This window comes from Octodon degus, unplaced genomic scaffold (genome assembly GCF_000260255.1).
Source record: "Octodon degus isolate 3935 unplaced genomic scaffold, OctDeg1.0 scaffold00008, whole genome shotgun sequence".
In the NCBI taxonomy this organism is placed as follows: Eukaryota; Metazoa; Chordata; class Mammalia; order Rodentia; family Octodontidae; genus Octodon; species Octodon degus.
Genome location: NW_004524584.1, coordinates 17117421 through 17122190, shown reverse-complemented (window position 1 = coordinate 17122190; position 4770 = coordinate 17117421). Strand labels below are relative to the sequence as shown.

General features: G+C 51.1%; 1 protein-coding gene across 3 annotated transcripts in view; it reads right to left on the bottom strand.

Annotated features, from left to right (window-relative positions):
• Tex264 (testis expressed 264) overlaps nt 1-4770 on the bottom strand; it is a 29135-nt gene that overhangs the window by 4194 nt on the left and 20171 nt on the right. The gene's annotated exons all lie outside the window — the stretch shown is intronic.

Below are 4770 nucleotides of genomic sequence, written 5' to 3'. Positions count from 1 at the left end.
GCCCCGCCCCCTGGTGGGCTGAGCTGGCCACACACACACACACACACACACACACACACACACACACATAAATAAATAAAATTAAAAAAAAAAAAGTAGAATAAGCCCTCCAGGTACCCCAACTCACTTGGTCCCTGGGTAGCTACAGAAACTGTCTATTGTCTGTGGGTGGATGTGCCTCCCTCCAATCTCTTCCAAGGTTAAAACTCCTTCTGAGGGAATTATGTGCAAAGCCTCCCTAGGAGCAAGGCCCCTATGCTCTAGAGTATAGTGGTCTAAGCACCCAAGAATCCTTAACAACACTTTAGGACAGTTACTAAAAGAACCCAAGAGTCTGGCACTGCTAATTCTGCTTATATGTCTGGGACCAAAAAGCTGGTCTCACAGAGCTATGAACCTTAGCACATCTAGACCATCCAGGGCAGGGGTTCCATAAACCCCCAATGTACCCAATTCAAGGTCTAAGCTGTCAAAACTTTCCAGCCCCAAACCCCCTCCTGTACCTAACAACCTCTTTGCCCTAGACAATACCAACTAACCCAGAAATATTGATTGAGGCCAGTATCTCTGATCCTGGGATCTCTCTAGCCTCTGCCAGCAGACACATTACCATAGACCCTGCTTCTGCTCCCATTCCCCTTCTAGATCTGTCCCCTACTGGAACTATGTCAGCCTCTGAGACTGCAGTTCCCATACCTTCTCCCAGGGCCAGGGGTTCAGACAAGGGAGAGGAGGCTGAACTGGAGAAGCAGGCCCATGTGGGTCTAGCTCTAGACATTACCCACTGGGCTAAAATACCAGCTTCTAGGGTCCCACATTCTGAATGCATTTTACTCCCCTCTGCCTGGACATGGGCCCCAATGTTCCCTGTCCTCCAGAGTGTAAAAGCACAGACACTGCACAGGTACCCAATGGCAGACAGAATAATGAGAACAAGGGTCAAGGGTCCCATGCTCCAAGCCTATCCCCGCTTTCCTTTGATAGAGCACAATTACCCACCAAGATGACTGTGGGCCCCTGTCACTGCTCACCTGCCAACCTCCACAAATAGCTATTTATAGCGCCCGCCAGCTCTCACCACAAGCTCTGAAATGAGCCTTCCACTTAACGGTAATGAGAGCCTTATAGCCTGGCTTGGAAAAGCCGTTCCAGGACTCCACTTGTCGACCTGCCTGGCCAACTGGAGGGCTGAAGAACCTCCTCCAATTAATGTCAGGGAAGAGGGCAATATACATGAACCTACTGAGAGACAACAAAAGGAGGGGGAAGCCTGAAAGGCAAATCCACCTAGGACCCTCGGAGCCAGCAGAGGAAGTCATATAACCTGGCCCTGGGCAGCTGCAGCTCAGCCTCCAATTCTCAAAGCCTTGCATCCTGAGGCTCCATGTATGCAACCACAGAAGACCACATCCCGGATCCAACGCTTCCAAGGTTAGTGAAGGAAAGTCATTAGTTTTCATAGTTGGAGTCCACTTCTGCTAACCTGGCTGCTCAAGCCCCCTCCAGCTCACAAATCCATGCCCCAGTTTCTGCCGTCTCTAAACACAGTCACTATTTTTTTTTTTTTTCCAGAACCAGGGATTGAACTCAGGTCCTTGCGCTTGCCAGGGAAATGCTTATTCCACTGAGCCATCTCCCCGGCCCCATAGTCACTATTTTTCATGGCTGTCTTGCTCTTCCATCCACACATACGTTCACCTCAGCCTTGGTCCTTGGGGGACTGATAAAAACAATACCATGAAGCAAAAACTCCCAGGCTCTAAGCCCTTCCAATGTCAGCTCTTAGAGGTAGGTATCTCCATCCTTAGTCCCCACTCAGCAAATGGGGCAAGGTTATTAAGGACAGGGTCACGGAGGCTCTCTGAAGAAGGGGCCAGACCTTCCCTGGTAGTTTGAGGGAAGAAGAGTTCCCAAATCCAGGAAGGGCATGACTCTTCAGCAGCATCCTCAGGGTCTGGGCACCTAAAGACTGTAAAGTACAGTAGCTGAGTGGTCATCAGCCATCTTAAGAGCTGGATTTTGGGGATTCTCTCCAAGAGACTAAAGCCTATGTGCACTCAGAGATTCCAGGGACAGTGGGGACCCTACTCCAGCCTCACCAACATTCAGACTACATCTCTAACTCCCATTCTGGAGGAATTGGGCAGTAATAGAAATGATCAGAGGGAGTGGTGTTCTTTCCACTCTCTTCAGGCTGGGCATTAGGGTGGGCAGCACCAGGCATCCACCCTGTACCACCTGCTCTGCCAGCCCCCTCGTTGGCAGGCAGGAGGCAGCTTTGCGGCTGCTCTGCACATCTGCCTCCTCCAGAGAGCCTGGCTCTGAAGCTGCCTAGCTGTGGACAGCCCCGTTGCCATGGAAACTGCATCCTCCATCCTTGCTGTTGCCTTCATCTCAAAGCCATCGGGAGAACAGAGGAATGGGGGTTACAGAGGCTGCAGAGAAAACTGGCCTGACTATACGACCCTTACTGCTCTGTGTATCCCTCCTTCCCTGCCAGCCTCCTGAGGAGAAGCAGCTGCCTGGATCCACCTAAGACCCAAAGCTAGCCTGGTCCCAGGTTTACCACCTGGAGACCTCTGGCCCTCCCTACTGGGGGGAAGCTCAAAGCTAATTAAAATCTCATTGACTGCTCAACCCCAATCATAATACATGTCTGATCCTGTCAAAATGCAGACTGGGGCAGAGGAGAAGGGGAAATGAGGAAAGTGCAGAGTTGAATGTCCAACTTGAGCCCACAGACAAGTAAGGGGGCTTACAAGCTTTCCTGAGAGACCCCTCTCCCCTCCATGCTCTGCTCACTGAGCAGGAATGAGTCTAGTGGGGTTGGAGACAGAACAAGGGGACAGGTCTGGCCATATGCCTTTCCCTGAGAGATCAGGCACAGAGGACAAGCCTTTCCCCTCCCAGCCAGGTGCAGCCTCTGGGGGTAGAGAGAGGGCTTTTAAGTCCTCACTGCACAACAGGAGCTACAGCCCAGGCAACATGTCAGTGAGCTGGTAAGTATAGAAAAAATCATTGGAGGAAGGCAAGGCCAGCTGCCTCTTCCACAGCTAGCCCCAGGGAGCCCTCTGAGAGTAGACTGCCAATGGCCAAGGACACCAGCTCAATGCCACACTGGGCTGGCCCAGGTGAATAAAGGAGTCTGGATAGGCCTTTAGTACTCCTATCCCTGACACTCCCTTGGACCACCCAGACAGTCAGAAGCATGTGGAAGCACTGCTGAAACAGGGGAACCTGCTCTGGCCTCCGAGGCCACTGGCCATATGACAAGCCCACCACTCCGCTCACTCATGCACATGGCTCACATGCACCATTAGGCCCTCGCTGAGGGGGAGAGATGCAATGGCTTCCTTAGAAAGTCTTTAAACTCAGAGAGGAAGGAAGGAGGAGAAACAGACCTCAACTATCATTTTTGTGTTTTGCTCTCAGAATATCAGCCTGTGCTCTGGCTTCAGCCAGAGGCATGGAGTGGGCGAAAGACAGAAGAGATCTGGCCCACACCAGAGGCTAAGAGTGGCTTTCAACCCAGATTTCCCATGGACTGCGTTTGCTCAGAGATAGATGACAATGCTCAAAAGGAAGAATGGGTGTGGGCCAAGAATGGATACACATCTATACAAACTCTTGGCCCAGAAAAGGAAGAGGTCTGCCTGATACATCCCAATCCCATTGTAGCTCTTTACCTCCTACCTCATGGGGATGAGAGGTCCTGGGCCCTTTTTGCCTACCCTTTGCTGCCCAGTTCTACCCACCCCTCTATGCCAGGCTGGAGAGCCAGGCAGCCACACAACCAGCAAGCAGCTGTTGCATCCCACCCAAGGTGGTGGCATCTTGCTGGGTGAAGTGATGCATGTTCATTTTTAATTACAGATACCAATGTGCGCCCGCCTACACCCAGCAGTCCCTGCAAGTGGGGGCTCAGACCCTAGAAGCCCCACAGGCAGCTGGTTGGCATCACACGTGCGAAGTGTTGGATGGGGGGGTAGCAGAGCAGGGAGGCTGCGGACTGAATGAAGCAAGTTGTTATTATTCCACCCAGGAACTTCTGTCAACTTCCCTCTCTCTGGCTTCCTCTCATCTCCCTCAGGACTCCCAACTGCCTCCTGGCCAGGAACACAAACCTGTATGTGGGATGCTAGCAGAGAGGGTGGGGACCTACAGAAGGCTAATGACTGTCCTCCCCTGCTCCTTTCTTCAGTAGCAGCAAGACCCAAAGCTCTGAAAATAACAGGAAAAGGAGATAAGAAGTGAGAAAGACTACCAGGGAGTGGATAGAGGGCATAGGAAGTGTCAGAGACAGCCCCAGGCAGGAGTCATCCAGGGCCTCAGTCTAGGTACTGACAAATAAGTGACTTCCCTCTGGGCCTCAATTTCCCCAACAAAAGGAGTAGAAAGAACTTCAAATAAAGCAGGGAACTGGAAAGGATGAATAAAAATACCATTATGTAAAGATAAGACGGGGCAAGATAGCTCAGTAGTCTAAAGCGCCTGCTTAGGCAGCTGCAGGGGACCGAGGTTCAATCCCCGGAACCATAGCCACACCAGCCCTGCCCCCTCAGGGTGGGCTGAGCCAGTCAGAGAAAGAAAGAAAGAAAGAAAGAAAGAAAGAAAGAAAGAAAGAAAGAAAGAAAGAAAGAAAGAAAGAAAGAAAGAAAGAAAGGAAGGAAGGAAAAGAAAAGGAAAGGAAAGGAAAGGAAAGGAAAGGAAAGGAAAGGAAAGGAAAGGAAAGGAAAGGAAAGGAAAGGAAAGGAAAAGAAAAGGAAAGCA